The sequence below is a fragment of the Cyanistes caeruleus genome, chromosome 3 (genome assembly GCF_971803275.1).
Source record: "Cyanistes caeruleus chromosome 3, bCyaCae1.hap1.1, whole genome shotgun sequence".
In the NCBI taxonomy this organism is placed as follows: domain Eukaryota; kingdom Metazoa; phylum Chordata; class Aves; order Passeriformes; family Paridae; genus Cyanistes; species Cyanistes caeruleus.
The window spans coordinates 9,586,281-9,598,589 of record NC_141703.1 but is presented as its reverse complement, the minus strand read 5'-3'; positions in this window follow the sequence as shown (position 1 = coordinate 9,598,589).

Here is a 12,309-nt window from a genome sequence, read left to right as displayed (position 1 = left end):
AGACCATTTGCTGCTATTTCCTAGGTAACAATCGTACATATGGAAATAAATCCCACTGAATTCTTGTGAATTAGCCTTAAAAAATAGATTACACATGAATACAATCCATAGTATAAGTCATGCTGTGCAAAAGCTGAAGGAATTAGTAAGGTATTCTTAGTTCTTTTGATAAGGTGCAGCAGCAGCCTGTGCCACCTTAGTGACTTAGAGGGAAAGGAAGGGTTTTTCAAATACACTTATTGTAGAAAGGGGGATTTGTTAACCTTATAACACTTACATTTTAAAAATACAGATAATTATAAACAAGGTGAGAAAACCTTACCAAATGGGTTTAAGTGGGATATTTATAAGGTCTCTTTTTTATTTTTTTTTCTTAGCAGCTAAATATGTACTACACAACTTTAATGAGGCAGCACAAACAGGAACTATCTCAAAAGACATTCACCCAGAGATAACACAATCCAATTTCTGTTTGGCTCAGAATTTAACTCACAGTAGCAAACACTTATCCTGTTTAATTAAAAGAAACATTCATATAAGGAACATGAAGTTCTCGAATATGGATTTAAATGTAACAGCCTAAGAAAGCAGTTAAGATTAAGAATGGACTACAATTACAAATTAAATTATGTGCAATCCTTACACATCAGAAAATTCAATAGCTGAACAAATATTATAATCTTTGAATATGAGGTATCAGATCTCACCCAATGCAATCTGTTCAGATCAGTAGATAGTATGACTCTGGATCTGTGTATAAGGAGCCTAAAATTATTCATACTGGAGTCTGAAAATTCTTCAAATCCTTCAGTAACATCTGTGGTTATATGACTCCTTCCACCACAAAGCAAAATATGGTTCTATTCTGAAATATCTAAGTAGGTTTGTTCTGTCAATGTTTAGCCAGATTCTGCCACTTTGGTACCAGTTTCTTAGATTTCACTAAAGCTAAGGCATAAACCTTAAATTTTTCTTTCCTTCCAGGCATATCAAGAACTTTGATAACTTTGTCTGGGAACAACCAGACAAAGTTATCAGGAATGAATCATACTTCACCAGCCTGATTGCCTTCTACCAGTCACCTGCCAGCTGGGATGACTGGCAGCGTGGATGATGGGAGAACTGTGGATGTTATTTATCTTGGATTTATTAAGGTCTGTGATGTATTTTCCTACAGCAACCCTAGAGCAAAATTAGAGAGATATAGACTAGGAGAACAGATAATAAATAGGCTTGAAAATTGGCTGGACAGCCAAGCTCAAAAATTCATCTCCAGACTTCAAAGTCCATCTAGCGGCCAGTAATAAGACAAACTAATTCTCCAGGAGCCAGAACTGGAACCAATCATGTCCAGGAGTTTTCATTAATTACCTGGATTATAGGACAGAAGGCGCTCTCAGAAAGATTGCAGATGACACAAATCTGGGGAGAATGGTAAAATACAGTGGGGAGCAAGGCTTCAATTCAGAAGGACCTCAGTAAGGTAGAGAATCTCACTAAATTCAGCAAAATCAGAAAGAGATCCTGGGCTGCACCTGGGATGGGACAGCCCAATGCACAAGATACAGGATAGGAATGATTGATCAGGGAGTAGCTTTACCAAAAAAAGCCTTTGAGTCCTGGTGGACAAATTCAACATGACCCAGAAATGGGCCCTTGAAGTACCCTGGGCTAGTGGAAGTGCAACCAGGAGTTCCAGGAGGGTGGTCCTTCACCTCTGCTCAACACTTGTGAGAGAACATCTGGAGCTCTGTGCAGTTTTGGGCTCCCCAGTACATGGAAGACAGGGACATCCCAGAGCAAGCCCAGTGCAGGCCAGGGTGGTCCAGGGGATGGAGCACTTGGCAGAAGGGACCAGCTGAGAGATGGGAGTTTGTTAAGCCCAGATAGGAGACAGGTCAAGGGACCCACTGCACTCTAAAGTTAATTAATGGCAGGATGTGAAGACAGACAATTCTCAAAGATGAGCAGTGGAAAGATGTAAGACACTCTGGGCATGTTGGAATACATAAATTAGGCACAAGGAAAATGGGTAGTCAGACACTGGAGCAGAGATCCAGAACTCCATCCTTGAAGGTATTCAAATTTCAGCAGGGCAGCCTTGTCTAGCTGGCTCTTTTATGAGTAAGAACTGGACCAGTAGGCTTCCAGAAGCCCCTCCAAGACCCATGATGACCATTTGATTCTTGCTCTGGATTCAGCAAACAAAAGGGCTCAATCAGGTATATTTCAGTGTATCAGCACCTTGGTGTTTCTACCTAAACTGACAACAGAATTGCTTTCTAAAATTCTGCTTTGTGTTACCCTGAAAAATGGGCTCTGTCTGCTGAAATGATCATTGCCCCCTGTTTACTGTACTTATCTGATCATGTGTGTCCTCTTCCTGCTGCATCCTAAACTAATTAATTAAAAAGGTACCAAACCACCACAAGAATGAGGAAGACAAATGTGAAAAGATCCAGAGATGCTCACAGAACCACACAAAAACTTTTGGGGAAATCTTAGAATTCCACATATGTTCCCTGAATCTTTAGTGTAACCCCAAACTTTCAGGTGTTCTTTCTTCTTCAGGAGGTGGACATAATTTTGCAAAGGTAAAGCAGTTTCTGAAAATCCACAGGTCTCTCAAATTACCCAAAAAGAAGGCAATTTAGTGGCAGGTTATTGTAAGTGACATTGTGTGACTTCCATGGCCAGGGTGTAGGACTAGAAAATGAAGGTAGGAATGAAAGTAATGCAAAAGCAAAGTGGAAGAAGCACCACAGGACACTGCACATACAGCAGGTCCCCATCATATACTTTTATAGAATTTCCAGAGTCCAGTCTCATTTTAAGCTTTGTATTTTGAACCAGCCAACCACTCAAGGGTGCTCATAGTCTGAGTGCATCTGTTTTAAAACAGAATCCATGGGTTTTGACTCTGCCTTTCAAAGGGGTGACTGGCCCAGCCAAATGAATGTGTAGCCCCATCCCTTCCACAACACCAGGTAATGTGAAAGGCTCTTTCAGGTAAGCTTGCAGCTGTTAGCTAGCAGTGATAAATGCCTTGAGTGCATTACTGTGAATATATTATCCTCACCCTCTGATTCCCACAATAAATTAAAAACTGGATCTGTTCAAATTGTATGTGTGTGGGGAGGAAGTTCAAAATCAGCAAGGTGTGACTGTATTTTAAAGTTAAATTTGTAGGTAGTTCTCATTTAAAGTTTTATGGGCTTGCAAAGATTGGATAATATGTCAGAATAGTTAGGAGAGGATTGGGAATCCTATTTGCAGTTCTCCAGCAGTCCTCAGGCTGATCTGCTAATAAAGGCAACCCTTGGACCATGGAAGAACTACTGAAGCAAAGCAAGGTGTAATGGCCAGATGCAGTATTAATACTAATTGTGAATTACATATTATTTAGGCCAAGCAGTGCTATAAAAAAGGATATTTCCAGTGCTAGCAAAATGAGGAGAGAGAAGTGGAAACTGCTGACTTTAAACATGACTTGGTATGCTTGGTTTCTCTGTCTATGAACAACAGGAAAAAATATACATTTCTCACTTAAACTTCTTGATATGAAAGAAGCAGGCCAGCATCTCAATAAATGTAATTGTAATACATGAAAGACTGCTTAATTGCTTCAAAAAAGATGAAATACTACTAGGAATTCAGTTAGAGCAAGGCAAAGAATGGTGGGAACTGAAGCCAGGACAATGAGGAGGAAGCTTAGAACTGAATTATCACTCAAATACCTGTAGTATCTGTACTATGATGTACTCAATATATGTGGCATTAAGGTTAATCATCAGCGTGGGGGCTTGTAATGAATCCCTTGGCACTCATAGAGGGTCATTGGAGCGTATCTGTGGTTGGAGACAAAGGAAACATCCTTAACCAAGGCAATTCACCTCAGTGTACTCTGGTATTTCACTCCACCAAGGAAACAGAAGGCTCCCCTAAACGATGGGGTCTGTGTACTTATTGTATAGTAAACTTTTAAGATTCTTCCTGTGCACAAAAAGGAATTTGCACCAGACTTCTATGAAAAAATATTCCCAGCTCTAAGCAAGCAAGATAGGAGAAATGCTATGGGATAAAGATTTGAAACAGTGCACAAAGCACCAAAGCTATAAAATCCTAGTTAATATACATGAGAAAATAATTAGTATGCATTGAAGCCTTGGGAAGAAAGCAGATGCACAAGCATTTTTACTGTAGATAAACACAGTGTGGCTGCTGCTGAGTGCAAAATAGAGAAGATAACTTTTTTTCTTCTTATTCCTCGTCATGCTTGATGATCTTGCAGCAGTTTGGGATGGTAATTAAGTAACAAACTCATGGAAATTAATGTTTTACCTAGTCCATTTAATCTCATTCCCAGGATGTGAATGTATGGGATGAAATCAAGTATCCCTGTGGTGTCCCTGTGGTCTGAAAGATACTGTTGCTCTATGCTGAGAAAAGATGCAGATATAAAGATTCTCCACATTTAGGATATGAAAAATTTCTGTGGAGGGTGTGGAGAGGTTCTGTACTAAAGATCTGTAATAAACTCTGGGAGTCTTCAGCACTGTTATAAAAGGTAATAAGAGGTAATAATTTTAATGAAAAGTAAGAACAATAGTAATTTCCTTTGCTCTCTCTGCTTTCCTTGCTTTTACTCCATTGTTCACATTGTTCATTAGTGGCCTTTTGAGGGTGGTTTAAGACCATCCTCACAGACTTCCAGCCTTTTGAAGGAAAAGTGGATAAATCACTCTAGCCCCAAAAAAACCTATGGAGAGAGCAATTTTCTTTACCTTTTCCAGAAAATTAATGTGCAGACTACACCAGGAATAGATTCTCTGAGAAGCTGCTGTTATCTTGGTATTTGAGCTTACTATAGACATTGACAACCTATGGGATCCATAACTAAAAAGGGGTTCAGCCATAGTAGCTGCCTTCTCATCTGGCACTTACAGAACATGCTAAGCAGAAGCAGGATCTGACTTGTTTCAAGACTTGAAGTGCAAGAAAGTCATTGTTTGCCGTAGTAGTGGGAAATTTTAAAAATAGAGATCAAAAGATGCAGCCTATGGTACATTGAAATAATTAAGAAGTATGGAAAAGCAAAAAAGGGAATTCAAAGTTTGGTCTATTCTCTGTCATTGTTGAAGATAAATCAAAGAGAAAGGAAATTTAGGGTCAGACTGTAGCTTACACTGAGAATTAAGGTGATTGATTTTATATCATTTGCAAGTGCTCGTTTGAAACCCAAATTAAGTCTTGAGGTCAGGAGCCTCCATCGACTCTCCTCTTGTCTGATGAGGCTGCCCAACATCCAACACACCCAGAGTCAGTTCCCCCCACTCATGGCTGGTGGCAGGCACTGGAAGAAAGGTACAAACCAGCAGAGACAAAGGGCTTTTGTGTGGAAAAAAGAAAGAGATAAAATGTGATTCTTTGAGAGATTGTATAAATCTGACCATATCTCTAATTTCTTAGCAGCACTGGGAAGGGGAGCAGCATCAGAGTCTGAATAGAAGATATTGCCCAGTCTCCTGTGAAAAGCTTTGCCTGTGCCACCCACAGTCCTGCTGAAAACCAGCTCTGAAATGCAATCATTCTTCTTGCCAAAAGCATTCTCTTCCCCACACTAGTCCAAACCTTCCTTCTCTCTCCCCTTCTCATTAAGCAAACATTACAAACCCATTCAGCACTTTCTATTGTTGCCAGAAGAGCATTTCTGCTACAGACTTAGGCAGCAGAAGAGGTACAAGTAGCCACATGTTCATCAGACACCTTAATTTACACTCCTTCCAAAGCCAGCACATATCTGAGAGCTCATCCATTTTTAAAACAAATTACACATCACTTATGACTTCTACCAAAACTGAAGCAAAGCTCAGCAGGACTGATCAATTCTCAGCAAGGACTAAATAGCATGGTGAGAGATTTCTAATGCCTGTTTAAAGGGCTTTTTAAAAATATACATATGGATACCTTTAGCTAGAACATTTCATCATGAGTATCTAAAGACAAACTGCAGTTGTCAAAATCAGAGGACAAAGGACTTTTTTGTGATTTTTATTGTTTTGTGATAAATTTGTCACTTGCACACAGAGTATCATATCTATCTTATTTTACTGATATTTCAGGGCACATTGTACCATATAGGAGCTGAATTCCACATTCTTTGTGCCCCTTCAAATATCAAGACAAATTTGTCCTGCTGCTCTGGGGTACAAAGAATTTTCCAATATCTTGAAATAAAAATGGAAAAAAAAAACAGGTGAAAGAGGAAAAGAGCTATCTCATGGTCTTTGTGTATGTATTACAAAGAAGAATCCACAATTTTGATTCAAGTTGCTGTTAGATGCAACTGGAATTGAAGTTCAGTAACTCTTCCAAATATTACCTAATGTGCATTTCCTCTGAGGAAACATCTACCTCAAAATATCAGTGGAACAAAAAAGTAATAGCACACATATATTTAAAATCAATGTCTCTGCAGACAGCATCCACTCCCCATTGTCTGCACTTGGGCTTGGGAAGTCTCTATTTTCCTCAGCCCTACCCTGTAGAGGGTAGGAAATTGCTACAGTTGATTTGGGACAGAGAAAGAATTTTCTTCACTTTGTTCCAGTTTTGTGTAACCAGTTTATGTGGACTGGGAAACTCAAACTTCACAGATGTTTGCTGCTCTAAACCCCCCAAAACCAAAAGAAATCTTTTCATTGACTTCAGTGGTTTTGTATCCAGTTCATACTCTACAGTGCAATCTGTATTTCCCACTCAGATCAATAAAACACAAAGCAAAATATTCACTATGTCGTGTAATCCATCCTGTTCCAGCTCTGTAACAGACAAATGAGATGTCCTTTATTGAAGCTCACAATGAATAAATGAGACTTTCTGCAAGTTTTATATGTTCATCAATGTTCATTACTTCTCAATTGATTTTCTAAGGTCTGAGATATTCTTCTACCTGCATTTAATATATGCCCTTAGTTTAGTTTTTTTGACTGCAGTTGAAAATCTCCTGGCTCTGATTCCAGGCTGAAAGTTCCCTATTTTTTTATGAGCAAGATTAAATAGTATTAACTGCATCCTTCACTAAAGAAGAGTGGATACCTTGTAACTCATCACAATTTTATAGGCAAATTAATGAGCTTACTGAACAGAATATCTCTACCAGTAAAAAAATTCAAATTAATAAACAGAATATTCACAGAAAACAAAAATTGAATCCTCCCATAGGGTTGAAATTGAGAAATCCTTTTTTATTAATCATGTGGTTGAATCAGGGAACAAAAATGGTGATACTATGAGTGACACAGATAATTTAATTGTCTTAAAATTTCAAAGCCAAACATTCATGATGGCATTTTTCAGATCAAAAGTTGCAAGAATTATTAATTAACTATTTTTAAATATAAGTTAATTTCTACATTTTTTACCCACTGTACTGTTTTTCGAGGTCACTGATGCAAATGCATATCAGCAAGAAAAATGACAGGTTTCTATACAAAGTGAACCTTTAGGGAAGTATCTAGTGGCCTGTTGGGTCAGACTCTACCAGAATATCTGAGTCTTGTTTCAGACTCTCTGATTTAACATTTTTTAACATTTTCCTGAGCTTCTGTTCCATCTGCCCTGGGAAAGAGATCTTACCTGGGACTTGGAGCAGCAGCAGTGAAGGAATATGTGTTGTCTCAATTCAGAGCAGAGAGGCTGAGGGTGTGACAAGTGCTGCAGGGACAGGGGACCCTTCCCAGCAGTGCAGCTGCTGCCCACCCCTCCTAGTCTGCTGCTGGAATGGCCAGAGCTGAGAACACTCACTTCCCAAAGCTTCACTGTCCAGTGGATCACTGAAATTATTTGAATTTACCATGTAGCCCAGGAAAAAATATTGAATCAGAACAACAGAGGTTGTGGACATGGTAGGGTAGGCAGGAACAAGAAGTCAAAGGAAAATACAGCACTACATTGAAAACAAAATCTTCCCCAAGAAATCAGGAAAGACCAGAGGCACATTTTCAATATTCTCTCTTTTAGCTTGAAAGGAAATGTCAAGTAAATGTCAATAAAGGGGGCTAAAACACTTTTTGGAGCAGCCATTCCTCACACAAGTCACCCTTTTCTCTGCAACCAGCACTGCCCTACTTAGAGAACAAATCTCACTGCCATCTTCATTATGAATTTGACTGGAAACTCCACAGTATAGGAGGGACTGGAAATTTTCAGGGGCTCTCCTTTGGTCTTGGTTAGATTCTAGCACAACAGAGCCTTAGTTTCAGATGGAATGCTTAGCTATGATGAATATACCAGTAGCTAAAAAAATATTAATTTCAGTAATAATAGTACCCTTATTCTGATTGACCTCAATCCAAGAATACAAGTCCCAAAGATACCAGAGGAAAATTAAAACTCTCTTTTTCTAAACAGTGCTGTTTTTTGTCCTGAAAATAGACTCTCACAGATACTATAAATACATTCAGCATAATGGTTAACAGTTTCTAGCACTGCTCTGTGAATCATTTTAGCTATGCTGCTGACTCCTAAAAGTAAAACCAATTTAATTTTAATTTTAATTTTAATTTTAATTTTAATTTTAATTTTAATTTTAATTTTAATTTTAATTTTAATTTTAATTTTAATTTTAATTTTAATTTTAATTTTAATTCATTTTGCTTGGAAAGATTTTTCAACATAGGGTTTGGGGTTGGTGGTTTTATTTGTTCTAGTTTTTATTTTGTTTTGTTTTTTGGTTCTTTTAAGCACTGCTGTTTCAGGTTTTGCTGGCAAATAGTGCTGAACTCATTCAGTCTGCTTGCCAGAGTTAAGGTCACTGCAGCTTTAGTTTTACAAAGAACACCATTTCTCTGTTTCTCTGTTAATCTTGGCCTGAAAAGACCACACAGTACCCTTCCCAACTGAACAGTTTAGCCTTTGTTCTTTTGTTTGGGTTATACTATTAATCTGCTAGGTCGATAGCAAAAACGTGTGAGCTGCTGGTGTGCCAGATGACTGACAGGCAATTAGCAGCTTCTAGAGAACCCTGCTTTGAATTCCCCAGATATGTGACTGTGTTGGGAGGCACAGGCTGCTGATCTGACTTTTCTGTAAACTTTTGCTGCAGCACTAAAAATGGGATCTTTGAAAGAACCAGTGTAACTATTCTCAGGAGCTTCCACTGCATGAGACCCACAAAACTGAACCTGAGGTGTGAAAAGCTTAACTGTAAGCAAATAATTAACCTGTATCTATTCAGATTTCTCAGAAAATAAGGTTTGCAAAGCAGCATTAGGTTTAATCTTTGCCTAAAGAGCAAGTAAAATTCCTCATTAAGACACAAATCTGAGAAAACATTCTTCTCCAGCTGGCATTTTGTGGGAAAAGGTGTGTAGCCCATGAACAATGAGACTTTTACTTTTGCTAGTTGTTTGTGAAGTTCTCATTTTTTTTCTTCCAGTTGCTAATTTCTTACTAAGATGATTACTTACTTCATGTTCTGTTAAGCTCTGCTGAAAACTAATAGTGTGATCAACATTCTAGAATAGCATTTTTATACTCTCCACTGATAAATATTCTGATTTTTCTAAGTTTATACATCTGAATGCATGTAGATATGTTCAATGATAGCCCATTTCTCTGTATGTAGAATAAGCCTAAGACATAAGAGTTACATATCCTTCTCTGCCAATATTATAAAATACTTTATTTCCTCAGATTTTTCATTTGTATAAAGCTTCATCAACTGAAGAGTGTACGTCATTACTTACAGACACATGTGCCCCTGAGAATTGCCCAGAGACAATTTCATCATTTTTTAACGGGGTTTGGACTTGGTCAGCCACCACCAGAGCAGCTGGTTACACCTTTTCCAATTCACATTTGATGTGCACAAATCTCCACCGACTCAAGCAGGGGCAAATCTGACAATCTGTGAGAGCTGCTGGCCAAAGCTCTCCAGGAGCAGCGGTGCTGGATCACACCCTGCTCTCGCTTGGAGAGCAGTCCCACAGACATGCACAGCTCTGCAAATTACTGCAGGGACACAGTGAGAATTTGTGAGAAAATTGGGATGGCTCCCTCCCAACCTCCCCTCCCACATCTGCTGCAAAGGCTGCTTTAGCACAGACACACAACAGCCAAACTCCCAGGGGTTCAGCTTTAGTCCATGAGACTCGAGAGTCAGAAGCTGCAAAGAGCATCAAATCTGCTTTGCCAGGATGAAGGCAGGAGCTTGAGGGAAGTTTGGATTTGCATCTTTGGTTCCCAAGTGAAATGACAATTTAAAACCTGAGGCCTAAACCAACACATTGTTACACTTACAGCTTTAAACAGCCATGAAAATAAGCTGTGTTAGAATTACAAGATGTTTGGGAGTGTAATGGCACTGCATTTCTGTCAGGTAAGGGTTGTTTTCAAACAAATGGAGCAGTCTGTTCACATTTAGCTTCTCAGAATATCTTTGCCTGTTCCTTTTGCAAGCTGCATGATATTTTATGTTAAAATGGCCATGTGTTAAAAGACTCAGAAAAACTCAGCAGTGTTTCTTTTAATCCAACATCTGCAAACCTTTTCAGATGTTCCACAGTGAAAATAATTTTCTCCAGCTAGAACTTTCTATTTCATTACATGAATCCCTTTTGGCTTTCCCTCAAGCAAATTTTATTGATGTAATAATTTAAGTTGTTTCCAATTAGGCCTTGGAAATTAGGTATTCTAAACATTTCCATTAGAAATTCTTGATATTAGTTTAACAACTACTTTGTTATACAGCTTTCCAGCAAGCACACTTACTTCAAAAGATAACCAGGACAAATCCTGAAATAAATTCTTCTTTTCTTGTAGCATCAAGAGAAGAAATGGGAACAGATAGAAAAAGAGTGTGTGTGTTTAGGAAAGAGAGGCCTTTTTTCTCAGCTGCTATTCATTTCACCTTTTTTTCAGACATTTTTATTACAGAGCTATCTACTGATAGAGCTGAAATTAGTTCCCCCACACTCCTGTTATTCAAAGATAAGTATGATGTTCAGCCTTGCCCTCCTATTCTCTTAACTTCCAAGTGGCTCAAATGTTTCAGCTTTCTTTTTCTGATTGATGTGAAAAATAGATAAGTAGTAGAAAGGGAAAAAAGAACCCAAAACCTAAAACAGATGTACCAGCCAGGAAATTATTTTAGAAGAGATGAAGTGTCACAACCTGAATAAATCTAAGTATTTTAAATAATTCCAATAACATTAAATTTCCTGAGAAAAAAACGTGACTTGCTCTCAATGAATAAACTTTAAGAAAATGGCTCTGATTCTGCCTCCTGTGACACCAACCTGAAGACAAAGTTATTTTAAGCCCACAGCAGCTCTGAGTCAGAAAGTACTCCTCAATATGAGGAGGGCATTTATGAATCCATTCATCATTGTTATATACCAAGGCTTGTCTGCGGCTGCAGAAATTCCTTTGTACCTCATGGTACCGTTACAATTTATCTCACTTACAGCTGGTTTTGTACTCACCAAGAGACACACCTGTCTGCATCCTGCTCTGTGGCAGGGCTGAGGAGCACCCCAGACCCCTCCACGCCCTGCCCACGCTCAGTGTCACAGCACAGTGGGTGATGTCGCCTCAGGACAGGCTTTTTCAGCTGCACAGTGCAGTGTAGAGATGCTCAGAGGGCCCACAGTGACCAAAGGCACCTGCAAGGGCAAGAGCACCACAGAAAGCTCACACTCAGTGGGAAAGCAGTAAGGGTTTGAGCTCACAAAAGCCTCCAAAGCTGTTTTGCCATCTAGTTCCTCTCAGGGGATTGAAACTAAGATCTTTTGTGTGTCTTTGTCACCCTTGAGGCTTAGCTCTACAGGCAGGAAGGTCACTTATTTCTCTCGGGTCTCTTACCTTAACCCGACACAGTGGGCCCCTGTTTAACGCTCACTTGTGCTCCCTCTGTTCCTTGTACCCTGAACTCCAAAACCTTATCTGTGCCTGGCTGCCTGCAGGGAAGGGCAGTCTCCTGCCAGGATTAGATCCTTTCCAGAGTGCAGAAGGTAAAAAGACAACTTCTGTCCCTGGTGCCCTATTTTAGAGACCCTTTAGTGTGACATAACATATATGGTACCACAAAATAACCACAAACAGTTGCCAAAACAGTTCAGCTGCCTGTCCCAATACTCTCACTCCAGTTATTTTCAGTTATACCACTGTTCAGCACCTTTGACAAAAAAGTGCTGAATTATTACCTCTCCTCTCACTGGAGAGAGGGAAGAAGCTGCAAGCCCTTGTGCCAACATGTAGGAACACAAATGACCTAAAATTTGGGCATTAAAACAAGGTCAAACCCTT